Source organism: Prionailurus bengalensis, chromosome A1, assembly GCF_016509475.1.
Source record: "Prionailurus bengalensis isolate Pbe53 chromosome A1, Fcat_Pben_1.1_paternal_pri, whole genome shotgun sequence".
In the NCBI taxonomy this organism is placed as follows: Eukaryota; Metazoa; Chordata; class Mammalia; order Carnivora; family Felidae; genus Prionailurus; species Prionailurus bengalensis.
Window position 1 is genome coordinate 167,288,685 of NC_057343.1, and position 15,228 is coordinate 167,303,912.

The window sequence follows — 15,228 nt, forward strand, 5'->3', positions numbered from 1 at the left end:
TCAATAGATTTTCATTAAATACCCCACAAGTTCAATTATATGAATGAAAATGAAAATCATGAAACAGAAACAGTTAAAAAAATTTCTAATTAAAACAACCTAAAGTGCTTACCTATGCAAGAGCATCTCCTCAAGGGTCAAAGGCGAAGCTTTTATTATTAAACTGTGTGGAAGCTAATTCAAGTCCTATGGTCAGAGTTATGGTGACAGGCCAAGATATCACTAGTAGACTGCCAACCACAGCTTTTGTTATTGCACTTGTCAAAATATCCCAGTGGGATGGAAGATTTATTAGAATTTTCTTTCCAAATAAATCCCTGTTGTGAGTCAAATTATTCATTTTGTATTGAATAGTATTTTAAGAAATAATTCTGGAGTTGCTGAGAGACTATTATTAAGACACATGTCATATATTTTCATAACAAAATCAGAATGCCCCAAAACTCAAATGAATGAGAAGTGGGTTTTGTAAGTTGACTTTTCATTGTTTAATATCATTTAAATTTCCTATAATCTTATGCCTTATTTGCCTCAAGAGCTACAAACCTTACTTATAATTTGATATTAAGGGTCTTTCCTTTTGATCCATGAAAATAGTTAAGGATTTCAGTGAAAGACTGGATTCACTGGCAACTGAGAATGGAGATTCCTAAGATCTACTTTGATATTTTCTATGTGTATCTAAGGTCTACAACTAGAGAGGCAGAACAAGAAAGTTTAAGCAATGTTAGTAATCCCTATTTGCTACTGGGCCCTTGGGTGTTTTCTCAAATGTGATGAATGAGGTAGATAAAAAAGAAAGGCCTTGGGTTCTCTAAGGGAGGATCATCTCACTAGGTAAGTGATGGTCCAGATCTCCCTGTGGGTCTTCTCTGAGTGAGGTTTGGAGCCACTATAACTTCTTACTAGAAACTTAGCAGGTATCCTCAGGCACTTGATCTTCTAATGAAGCACAACATTTGTGTAATGTGAATTTTTCTATTTTGATTTAATTGAATCACAATGGTTCAAATGTGTACACATACACATACAAACATTAATTGGCTGCATTCAGAGGTCTGTGACACTGAAACATCAATATTTAGAGTTGATAAACGTTTAAAAGTTTATTAAAGAAGGTTTTAAACTGCATATTTACTCTTAAAAGGGGGCCATATTGTAACATGGCAATCTGCACTTGTGTGGCAGTAAGGAAACTATGAAAAAAAATCTCATCGCTACTTACACAACCCCATTAATGAAAACAGACTTAAAAAATATGTTTGGAGGCTCTATTGCCCTCACACATATTCAAAAGTGACCCTAAAACAAACATATGTTTCCCACCTCCTAACTAAATCTCTCTGACACTCCATTTACTTCACTAATCTTAAAAACACACTTTATAAAGTTACAATTCATTAGATCTGAGATTGTTTAATATGGAGGACATCTGGGAATGGGTTCACTTAAACATCTGGGACACATCACATCATTAGTCAAAAGAAAACATTGATGAGTCCCTGAGTGCTCAATATGGCTGAACTTCACAGGCCCAGGGATCAGTGCAAGACTGATTTTATACACGTGTACACACACATAATGCATGCACACACACACACACACACACACACACACACACACACTAATCAAGAACTGAAAAAGAGAAATAGAAAGAATAAAAGAGAGGAAATGAAAAGAGAAAAATAAAACTATGTTTCTTAAAAAGTACGTAAGATCATCTCATTTTACTATTTATGGTTCCTTAATGAATTCTCGCTGTGCATAGAGTAAAATTCCAATTCCCTTACATAATGAGCATAATGCCACATGACTTGGGTTCTGAATTCCTTTGAGGCCTCACCACCTGCTACACTTCCTTTGGTATACAGTAGTATAGTACTAACATGAGCTTTCTTTTCCTGAACCTATAAAATTCCCAGGTCTTTCGTGCATTAGATCTTTACACTCATGTTCTATTTGCATGTATTTTCTGACACCAAGTTTTCATATGGTCAGTTCTTTTTATTCAGATCTGATCAAATGTTACTTGATCTTCAGAGATATCATCTTCCTAAAATTACCTGCCACCATATCTAAAGTGAGAAAGTCATCCTTTCTCACCATGTCAACCCAGTTTGATCACCATCATAACATTTAATGCCATTGAAAATTATCATATTTGTAAAATAATTTATGTTTCTGTCCCTTCCATGTTCCATTTTAAGCACCATGCAAGGAAGTACTTTCTTTTACCATCCTATTCCACTCAACCTCAAATAAATAAAGCACTCAATAAAAAGGTTAAAAAATTAACAGATATGAATTAACTGGTTACATATCTTTTTGAACTGGTTACATATTTTGTTGGAAATTATGGCCATATTTTGTTGAGTCTCCTTGGTGCATTGTATATCCCACAAATGTGGTTAGTTCTGAGTCACATAAATTCAGTCATACCTTAGGGGAAGTACTCTTAACCAGAAACTGACTGAGGAATCTACCAGTTTAGTAAGATAGTGCTAAAAATGATTAATATCTCATTAAAATCTCACTCTATTTGCCACAGACTTTGGTGCACCATGAGTAAATGTAGATGATGTGTGACTACTGTCTTTACTGCCATGGCATGAAATGACAGCTTCATTGTAGCAGCAATGAATTTTTGCCTTATAATTTGCTGCCAGAGAAGACAAGAAATGTGTATCTTTTGAATGAGTCATAGTTCGCCAAAATAGATTTTGGAGAAAACTTTCTTGTTTAACAAAAATATACAGAATATTTTGCTGAAGCAATGGAAACAAAAGTTCCCAACATCGTTACTTTGTGAAAGTACATTTGGCAAATATATGGCCTTAGAATAACTTGAAAATAGGAAAGACACTTAAATGTTTTACTGAATCAAAATGAAAAAAAAAAATCAGCACTATAGCAGCAACACAGTCCAAATTTGAGCCAATCAAGAAGAACACTTTGAACAACTCTCTGCTTTTTATTCTCTTTTTTTTTCCACGAGGGAAATCTGTCTGGAGCTCTACAGATATCTGAGGTCTCCTCTCTTTCCTTCCTTGTTACTTTTGAAAGGCATAGTTGAGCCTCAGAAAAAACAAATCACCAACAAGATGTATTTCAAACCTGACCTAATTCTGACTAGGCCACATGAGCATTTCAAGTACATATTTACCCTACAAGATTAATCTCATTTTGAGCAGTTATTCAGACGTGTAGATGTCAGTACATTAAACCAAACAAACTCAGTAACTATAATTGCATTTTAAGTTCCTAGACACAGATTGACTATCAAGGGTAAATTTACATACCATGCTCTTGATAATTTGTTTTTCCTCTTATCACACTTAAAATAAATAAAACTTTATGCATAAAAACTTACCATTCTGGTCAATAGGATTATTTGTTTTTATTTGTATTATTATTATTTCCCTTTTTTAATTTTTTGGCTTGTCGTGGAGCTAGATGGATCAGACTATCATAGTCTGTGATCATTTACTCTGAATCTGGCTTTAATAAATAGCCAAATAGTTCCAAATAGTAATGTTCCTAAATACATGTTATTCGGGGGTAAAGAAGACACATTTGTGTGCCCTCAGTAGTTGCACTTTCATTTTAAATCAACAAATTGCTATAAAGATTATAACAGATCCATGCATCATTTAATCCCCCAGAGCTTAGTCACCCTGGAGATCATACAAAATTGTAGTCCTGGACATAAAAAACTGAAAACAGAACGACGGACTTGCGGTGACTCCAATAAGAGGTAGATATCGCTGAGCTTGTGTCCGATCAATCAGCTAGTCACTCTATCTCTCTAAGCTATTTAATCTGTATCAGCAGCTAACAGAATCATTTAATAAAATGGTCCTAAATATTTTTTGAGATACGTCAAAAATTCTAGAGCAAACATTCTTTATATTAATCCTATTTGTAAGATGTAAGAAGAGAAAAAATCATATTTAGTATCCTATTGTTATTAAATATTAAGGTGTAAGTTTAAATAGCATTAGACGAAGCTAGATTAATTTAGAGAGTGACAATTAGTGATTTCTAGTCCTTCTTACATCATCATATTTGTTTCTATTCAGTTAACTTCTACCATAAATCCATAAAACACCCCCATCCCTACCCATCATATCATTTATAATGCCCGGTGTAGTACTTTTCCATTGTGGAGAAATATCTCCTTATCTCTGTTCTAATTTCTAGTTCTTTCATCTTTATACCTATCTTAATAAGTACTGAGGTTTTGTAATGATTCAATGAGTGACTTAAGTTTTTATTAGTCTGCTCTATGGCAATTGCTCTTCAATCACTGAGGATACAGTGATTAAAAGAGACATAATATCCCTGCTTATATGAAGCTTATAGTGGGGAAAAGCAATAAAGAAAGGAAGAAAGGAAAGGAGAACAAAATAAAAAAATAACAATGAAAGAGAAAAAGAATGAAATAAGAAAGGAAGGGAGAAAGAAAGGAAGAATAAAAGAACAAAAATGTAGGCAAGAATATTAAAACTACCTGGCAGGGGTGCCTGGGTGGCAGTTAAGCATCTGACTATTTTGGCTCAGTCATGATCTCAAGATCTGTGAGACTGAGCCCTGCACCAGCCTCTGCGCTGACAGCAAAGAGCTTGCTTGATATTCTCCTTCTCTCCCTCTTTCTGCCTTTCTCTCTCTCTCTCCCTCCCTCCCTCCCTTCCTCCCTCCCTCCCGCCTTCCCTCCTTCCCTCTCTTAAAAAAAAAATTAAAAAAAATAAAATAAAAAGCTACCTGGCAGTGTAAACGCTACATAGATAAATAAATTAATCTGAAGGGAATGACAGTAACCAGGTGACTAGTTTAGATTGAATGATGTGGTTACACCTTACTTAAAAAATATATATCCTGACACTTTTTTAAAAAACAAGTAAGACTTTATTCAATATTATTCAGTAAAAATACTGTAATAGGGAAGAGAGATCCAACTCAACTCTGAACCAGAAAAGACAGCTGGGGATTTACAGCTAATGAGCAGAGGGGAGGGATCAGTGGATGGGCAATTCCAAGAGGAGATATCAAGGGTAGAGGGATCCTTGCTAAACTGACCTGACAACACTCTTGCTGAAGACAAGACAGGGTGATCAAATATCAAGGATGGGGGATTCTGTCTAAACTGGCTTATCAGGATTCTTGCTAAATCTGATGTAGGCAGGCCAGGCAAGGACAGGGTTAAAGTTCAGGACAAGTTGAGAAGAGGGTTTTCAAAAGTCTACCTAAAGTTTGATCAAGGAGAAACTCTCTGCCAACCTCTTTCTGGTTCAATTTAAATTAAATTAATTAAGTAAGGGTAGAGCTTAATTTGAGATCTGAATATCAGTTAATGGCCAGTTAAGCAAATAACAAGGATAACAGCATTACAGACAGACAATAAATGTTCCTTAATAACTGGTTTGGTATAATGGAGAAAGTGAAAAACATCTGTGCAACTGGAGCAAAGAGACTGAGGTAGACAATGTCTATAAACCAGGACAAATAGTTCAGACAAATTTATTATACGTTTTGGGAAAATAATCAATAGGAGTTGAATCAAATGTAGGGATTTAGGTGAAATCAAAGACCAGGGATATCTTCTGGATTGTTGCCTTGAACAAAACTTAGTGAACTGGCTGAGATTGGGAGACTGTGGAGGAAACAGACATGCAAAGAAATACTTGGTTTTATTTAGTTTGAGATGTTATTTCTAATCCCAATGTACAGGTCAATTGGCACTTAGAGATAAGAATCTAGATTTAATGGGTGTGTCCAGGGCTTCAGATGCATGACAAATAGATTTTTGTTTAATACCTTCAAATCAAATGATGTCACACAAAGAAATCAAGAAGAGGGCACAGACAAAGATTCCAGGGTACTCTGACACTTAGAGGTCAAACCTAACATAGGAGCAGGCAAGAGCATAAATAAGTGTCTACTGTGAGGTAGAAGGAAATTCAGAAGGATGTGGCATCACAGAGGGTAAGAGAAGAATGAATTTCAAGAAGGAGCAAGAGGTCAATTACACTAATTTCTCTTGAGAGATTAAATTAAAGGTATCCATTGGTATATTTACTATAATAATTGCCATGGGTTTATTAGAATAGTATCCATATAAAGGTTGCAAGGTAAGAATTTATTCAATTATTTCATGAATATGTCTTGTAGATTATAGATATGGTGTGGAAACTGGAGGATGTAGAATCAATGGAGAGTATTAATTTTTATGACAAGAAATAGCAGGTTTGTTTGCTAATGGGAATGATCCAATAAAGAGAGAGAAATTAATGAGTTAGACAAAGGGGAGAGTGCTTGAGGTGAGATCCAGAACTGCTAGCCTTAGACAGGATCAGAGACAATCTATCATCACCTAAGGAAAGAAAGTAATTAGGAAAACAGACTAGCAAATTTGTTGGTAGAAAGATTAGGTAGCTTTTGTACGATGGTCCTATTTTAGATGAAGTTCCACTTGAAAGTTGCATTTTTATCTTAAAATAAAAGCATCTAAAATATGACTGATCATGTTATTCCATAACTAAAATCGTTGACCTGCATTCTAAATCTCTTCATCCTAATTCTATTTTTTTTTCCTGGAACTGAAAAATTAAGATTAGCTTCTAGTTCTCTCTTAAGATGACCTCTTTTATCCAGTTAACCACTGAAGTTTTGAAGGTTTCCTAGAAATGTTCCTTGAAATGCTGTCTTTCTTCAACTCCCTCGCGTGCCCCTTTATTCTCTCTAAACTTAATGTAGTTGCTTCAAATACAGTCAACTACATGGTCCACTTCTCTCCCAGTGCAATCAGCATATCACTAGCAAATTTATCTTCTGGAATCTGTTTCATGTTATTTATGCCTTCTTAACAAGTCAATAGTTTATCCATAAAATAACTACTTGTGTAATTATATGCCTTTTTTCTGTAGTATACTATATAGTAAGCAATGGTGCCTACACATACACAATTGCTTCCATTATCAACCTGATGAGTCTCTATTTAATCCTGAAACCTGAGTTTATATTTAATCCTGAGTATAAGGAGTCTTAGAGAGTCACTCCTACATTTTTTTTTTTTAACCAGGGAAATGAGATTATCTGATTATATTTTAGTAAGTCATCCTGGGAACAGAAAAATATATACATATATACTGGAGGACAGCAAAACAAAAGGTTTGTTAAGACACAAAGTATTTCAGGGGCGCCTGGGTGGCTCAGTCGGTTGAGCGTCCGACTTCGGCTCAAGTCATGATCTCGCGGTCTGTGAGTTCGAGCCCCGCGTCGGGCTCTGTGCCGACAGCACCCAGCCGGAGCCTGTTTCAGATTCTGTGTCTCCCTCTCTCTGACCCTCCCCCGTTCATGCTCTGTCTCTCTCTGTCTCAAAAATAAATAAACGTTAAAAAAATTTAAAAAAAAAAGACACAAAGTATTTCAGAAAAAAAACTAAAAAGGGAATGTGAAAAAGTTAATACTTTTAAGCATCTTAAATGTCAAAAATTTCTTCTCTTCTAACAAATGCAATACTCCGTATCTCTGTCCAACCATTGGATAAATCTACTGTTGTTGCTTACCCATTTGTCTCTGTGTAACTTTTCAAATACATAGTAAGAAAATATGGACTCTCTCATTAACCTTTACATCTGATTCCATAGTTATCATTAGCCTGGAATGGGCTTTCTGTAGCACCTAGAAAAAGTGTCAGAAAGTAGGAGCCCTGTGGTATCGTTACATCTTTAAGCAGTAGACAATGAGGCCATTAATTCATTGAGACACTCGTGTTACACCCTAAAATGATATGTACTATACGTTTTAATGTATAATACCTATACATTAAAATACATTAATAATGCAGTATCAATTTTTATTTCCTCACATTTACACCTAGGAAAAAGTCAGAAATCTTCCATTTGCAAATCTGGTAATTTGTGTATACCACCTTCCACAGAGATTGCATAAAGTGCTTAACCTCTGTTGCAAATAAAAACTACAACAATAGCTTTTGTCGGGCATGGTGAGCTAAATAGAATCCTAAGTAAGGTATTTATTAAGCAAAAGATATAAATACGGATAATAATTATTAATTCAGGAATAATAGGAGTAATTATATTGTTATAGAATGTATTTAAATAACAATTCTATAGTTGTATTTGATTTTTCAATGATAAATATAGAAACATTAAGTAAATGGATTAAAGCCTGAAAGAAATTAATTCCAACATAGATACATTTTATTATTTTTCTGTAATATAATTAATCTCTTCTTTATACTTTCATTAGGTTAGAATACTTATAAATACCTAATTTTAAATGAAAATTTAACTGCTTAATATAAAAATATGTAATCAAGTTACAGACGGCATCATATTTGGGGTTAGTAACATGTAACAACATCAAATGACAGCCTAAGTTAACATTTTCATCTATCTTAATAACTGAATCATTTTATTAGCTATTCATAAATCAATGAGTGTAAGGGTTAAACAATACCAGCAACAGATTCAATGCTAATACATACACATACACAAACACACATGCATACCATATAATTAAAATGTTACTTTTAAAAGTTAACTGGATTTCTTTTGGCTATACAGAAATAAGAGATATAATCTCTGTATTCTGCAAACCTGTGAGAAAACATAAAAATACTGAATTGAAAAAATAAACAATGACAGCAGTCACTAATTGCGATCATTTGTTAACAGGTATTGAAAACTAACAACTTAGCCAAGATAAGATATTCTCACAAGGTCAGACTAATTCTTCATCCTCTTTGATCCTATACTTACAATCTAGTTACTCTTTTTCTCCTCCAGATTCACTCTTCACCCTTTTCCACCAAGCCCTGTGTCTAGACTTTGAACCTTGTCACACTACATCAATAGGATCCTCTTGCTTTCTGGTTTCTGACTGGGTATGACTAATGAGATGCATCAAAAGGAGAACCAAAGGCCCAACATATTCTTGCCTTAGTTCCTTCCCATCTGGAAGATGTTGGTTGGCATTGTCTCCATTCCACTATTTAATAAAGAGCACATGTTCTGTATGCCTGGATCTCTCCTAAGCTCTCTCTTAGCTACCAGCTTTCCCTGAATTTTGGTAACTCCTGCTTCTCTTTTTTTTTTTTTCATGAGATGTGGTCATTAGTTTCTCTCAATTGTCACCCTGAAAGTGCTCCATGATTTTTGATTCCCATTAACCTGTCTACACTTTTTTAATCAGCTATTTTATTAAAATTGTATCATTTATCTTTTTTTCTTTTATTCGGCCAATCCATTATCTTCTGGAATGCTAATACATAAAATAAATAAAAACTGAAATTGTCAAAATAACTTGACAATGGCAATATAAGATGAAGATGTAATCAAAAATACATCATGACAAACCAGTTATTTACATTAAAATACAAATATCTCCAGTTCCTCCCTTTGACTTTCATACTTTGCCTTTTTATTGTCTTATTAAATTAAAATACAAACACTTGTGAAATACCAAACAAGAAAATGAGACTATAATAATAAGATTTATAGATTTCATGCTGTATTTATGGAGGGAGGAGTGATGTGATGAGATTTGCATTTTGATGTCTCTGACAGCTGTGCTAGAAGTGGATTAGAGAAAGCAATGAATGGACATTGGGGACAGACAGGGAGAAGACCAGTGCATTTGACAGGGGAGAAAGTCTAACATAATCCTTACATTAACACAACTATAGCTTGGCCTCTTCAATTTTTTTTTTTTAATTTTTTTTCAACGTTTATTTATTTTTGGGACAGAGAGAGAGCATGAACGGGCGAGGGGCAGAGAGAGAGGGAGACACAGAAACGGAAACAGGCTCCAGGCTCTGAGCCATCAGCCCAGAGCCTGACGCGGGGCTCGAACTCACGGACCGCGAGATCGTGACCTGGCTGAAGTCGGACGCTTAACCGACTACGCCACCCAGGCGCCCCGGCCTCTTCAATGTTTTAATGAGCATTCCCTCTTCATTTTTTATTTCTTATTTTAATTGGCTGTCATAATTCTTTATAATTTTTTTACTATCTCTTCCATGAAAAGATGCTTAATATTTTGTGTGTCATAGTTTCCTGTGAGAAACTGATGAAAATGTTGTTCTTTTGTTCAGAAATGATTAATGAAGGTACACACACAAAAACTTCACTCAGATTTACAAGGTTCTTAGCCAAAATCCATACAGAGACTCATAAGTAAACCATACATGAACCACAAGAGAATGGTTTGGTAAATATTCTGATTAGATAAGTAGAACTAGGTTTATATTACTGTTTTATGCCATATCATAAAAATAATTTGAATTAATCAGGATGTAAGCACATATCATAAAATGTAAAATATGGGTAATAATTTGAGAAATATTAATGAATCCTTGCTGATGTTAGCCTGAGGCATCCAATTTTCTGAGGTTTCTGTGTTTTTGTTTAGTTTATTTTTGATACGGCAGGTAGGACAGAGAGAAAGGGAATGCTTCAGAGCTATTTTAATAGGAAGGAGAAAAATATTCAAATTCTGATCCAATAGGATTTTTCCTTAATATAGTTAAAATTTTAAACGCAGATATTCTTGTATCTAAAGTCCTATTTTGGACATGTTGTACATTTTAGTGTCAGATACCAAGTTATACTTTATGTGAAGATTAGAAATCATTACCAAAGGCCTAACCTTTCCAGGCAATACTAAAGGAAAAGTGAGAGCACTTTAAAGCCATGATTTACAGAAAGAAATGATTTCTGAATTTCTTTATCATATTAATTCAATACTGCATGGCTCACATCAACTTTCAGCCTCACTGTAAAAAGGATAGATTTTGTGCCCATGGTATAAGTCATGAGGGCCTCTGTCCCAGGGGAAGAGGATATAAAATCGTTAATCCTAATTAAAAATGGAAGGAAGAACAACAGAATTTCTTTTAGCAAAGGTGATTACTATATAAGAAGGAAAGAAAAAAATAGAAGGAAAGATTTTCATGGCAGTGATCGCTGCTCTTTGGTGTTCAGGGCAATGTGATGAAGGTATGTGAGGTTATTTTAAGAAAAAAATGGCAAGTCTAAGGGCTTTTGCCTGGATTCAGATTTTATGTTTGAGACTCCTGAAAGAGATCATACTACAGGCTCTCAAGAGCATTTATTTTGAATGTGGGACATCAATATAAAACAGTTGATACACCATGCCAAGCCTAGGATGTCTTGAGCTTTTTTAGTTGCCAGGATTCACAGAAGAGACCAGGACGCTCTTGATTGTCCCTGTGGGAGGCATGGTATTTAGCTGACGTTACATAATCAAATAATTTGTGGTAAGGGAATTTCCATCATCAGGTAGAAAGTGGTGGTATAATGGATGGCGGTACAGCAGAAAACCTGAGCTGGGTACCATGTAGAACTAAAAAAAAAAAAAAAAAAAAAAATTCACAGCACTAGTAGCAGAAGCAAAAACAAAGTTGGACCAGTGCCTTTCCTAGGAAGCTATAGCATATTACTAAGCAGAGAGAGAAAGAGTACAGACCATGAATTCCTTGTGCTTCAACTTTTAGAAGCTAATCTTGACCTAATTCTCAGGAAAGAAACTGATAGTTACAATAGATACTAGGACTGGGAACAGTTAAAAAATATTAAGCACAAATCAGAGGCACTTTCTTTCCCTCAACCAATAGGACCCAAGAGAGAGCTTAACTTGGAGAGGGGGGTTCTTAAAGACTGAAGGACTGAACATTAATCTAAAAAAAGAGAGAGTTACTTAAAAAAAATATCAAACTTCAGGATCACCCTGAAATTACTACAGTCAACCAAAATTGATATTTTCTTATACTGAAATAAATTAGAATAGTTTCAGGGAAATGAAGAAACTATTTTTTCCCGCACACTTTACAGTACTATGGATGAATCTGTGAATGTATTTAAATGGTTTGCAACATACTAAGATAATGTCTTTTATTTTTCTTTTGGAGTGGACAATACTTATCATAAAAGAATTCTGACTAGAAAATCTATTTAACTAGAAAAAGAAATTTAAGTGAATGTAACAGAATAACTACCTGAGTCTGATCCAATGCACCCATTAATTCTGTACCCTGGGAATAAGGCACCTATCCTATGATGATGGCTTTATGCTTGAAAACCATAAAAACATAATTGAATAGTAATTAGAAAAAGAATAATTCATGGCTTAATTAGTTCTATCTTGGTTAAAAAAAAGTGGGAAAATACTTGGGTGGAGTTTCTGCAATATGACACAATATCATTTAACAAAATCATTTATCATTTTAAGGATAAAATCAAAATTATACAGGAAATAATAAAAGGTTCATAATTAAGGATACTTAAGTAAGTTGTACATCTTTTGGTTGTTACAGCTTTTGTTTCTTTTTTTTCCCATTGAATTTGTTTGAAGTCGGCCATGATATCATTTCTCATAAGTTGCATATCCATTATGTCTCACTTGATTTACTATTGTACACTACTACTTGGAAACACCCATGAATTGAAAAATGGTGGAAGATCATTTTCCTTCCCTGCTAAAAACACTTAATCTGTTGCTTATGTGTTCTCACTTTCCCTTTAGTATCACCCAGAAGGGTTGAGAATTTGATGATTTCTAATCTTACATAAAGTTTAACTTGGTACCTGACACTAAAATGCACAACATGTCCTAAATACAAGGCTCATCAAAGAAAAAACAGAATTTGCTACAGAAAATGGGACTATGATATGAAGTGACAAAGGGTTTAAAAAGGAGTACACTGGCATGTTCTATTTCTATAATGCCCACTCAACCTGCATTACATCTTATATTGTTTCACTTACTTTCACTTATGAAGCCAGAGAAGCCAGAAACTTGTGACTAGCTCCATTCTCTATAGCTCCTGATTATATAATGTACCCTCTGTCTGGGAGAACTTGTATTAATTTCAAAGTTTTGATGATGTTCCTATGCAGAACAAAACTTTGTTATATATGTAATGCAGCTTAACCTAGGATCATAGTCATCAGTTACAAAATGGTTTCTGCAGGTTAAGTTTTTTTTATGACACACAAAGAATGAAAATAGGGGCACCCTAGAACCAAATGGGCTTCAGCACAAATATCTTCCAATCAGGGAACTGAAAGAAGAAAAGACAGAGACTGTCTCTCATCTCACTACCACAGCTTTATCATGCTATATAAGCATTGAGAAAGAAACATGGAGATTCAGGGACATTCCTCTTTGGTCCTATGGTACAGTGTTCCAAGGGAGACAGCACCGAAATTAGATTGTGCATACAAAAGCTCAATACTTTAGCAATACTGTGGACTAACTAAAATTTTATAGGCTGGTATAAAACACTGTCATCCAGCCCACTGGCCATTTAACCCAGAAAGGTGAAAAATGTCCTGGATTTCATCTCCTCCCTTTATAACCAATTGCCCTAATATCTTTCGAAAAATACAAAATATCCCTTTTTACTCCATGATACTGCCTTCGTTCATGTTCTCACTGTTTTATTGTTTGTTTTGTTTTGGTTTTTTTTTGTTCTTGGCTATTGTGAAAGGCTCTTAACGATTTTCTCTGCTTTTATCTTTTCCCTGTACAGACACTGATTATTTGGTATCACATTCCTCCACCACATAAAACTTCTCAATGACTCCTCAATCACTTATTGTCTGGCCTAAGTTTCTGCCAATTTTTCTTTTGCTCACACATAACAAATTATTTTTGCACAAATATGTCATTATACCTAATGACCTAGGCCATTGTATGTGCTCTTTCCTCTGTCTGGTATGTTCTTTCTCAGTCCCTTCCTATCTATCTACTTATAATATTCCACAAGCCTTGAAGAGTGACATTACCATTGACTGTTCAGAAGACCTTTTTGTGTCTGTTTCAGTAGAAAACAGCACCTGCCTATCTATTTCCATTGCACAATTATACATTTATTATACTATGAATCTGACAGGTTATGTTGATTGAATTGCTGTCATGTTTTCCTCTCCACTAAGCTAGAAAAGGGCATTTTTTAAGAGAAGGGTTAGTATCTCCCCCCTCCTTTTTTTGGGTAATATTTTGCAATGTGACTAAGTACATACTCAACAAGTAATTGCTTAAATGAATAAGTGAATGAATTCAATTCTTGCTATTTTAATGATAAACACGCATCTATTATTCTACATCACTGGTTTATGTGACTTTAAGGGACCTAACCCCTTTGTAAGTTGAAGACAACCTCTTCTTGTTCTTTTCTCTGACTTATTCAATTAAATATTAATAATTCAATTTAGAACACAGTATTTGAGAACTCTGCACATAGTATATATTATGGTTGCAAAGACACCATTTTTGACCTCAGTGTTCACAATGTCATTTTTGTGTCAAAGAAAGAGGACTTATAAATAAAAGGATACATTGAATCAAAATAATTTAATTCCTACTGAGGCTTCTTTAATATACATTCTCCTTGACACAGCTAATTGATCACTGTGTTTCCTTTTTCCTCTTATGGAATTGTATGAAATTCTATTTCCAGTTTTTTCCCACCAACCTATAATAATTCTTTGATTCTGTCATCTCCCAGAAATAAAGAATGAAAAAAAGTGTGTGTGTGCACACGTGTGTGTATGTATATACACACACTAAACATGTATCCTAAATGTCAAGGTGGTTCAGATTTGTTATCACAGTAATGGCCTTTATGACCTTAACATTATTTTGAATTAAAGGAATCTAAATTTTACAAATATCATATATGTACACAGGTTCTTTGATGTTAGTCTAAGGAGCAGCAGAAATGAGTGCAGCACATATGTATACCCTTTTTTCTTTATTTCCTTGAAGGAAGAGGTGGGATTTAGCATGTCAGTGACCTTTGTGCTGTGGTTGTAATGAAAAGAAATCTGTATGCAATGTGACTGGAACATCTGCATTTTTTTCAAAAGCAATTATGAAATTAAGTCCTTACTATTTTGGGGAGGGAGTCTACTTTGGGACCACTTTAAAACTGTTACTTAACTTGCTTCTCTAAACTATTTCTTTACCACATAAATACCACTGAGTAATGCTATAGCTATGTCCATCTTTAAAAGCCTAGTTCTGTTCATGTCATTCTATATTTCAAAAGTCCGTCATATATTTCTGCTCCCTAAAAAACAACAGTTTTCTGAGCCTATTACATAAGACTCTATATAATCCCCTTTCTACTGTTTGGTTTTTGTTTTTGTTTTTTTCTTTCTATGTAACAGTACCCAATTC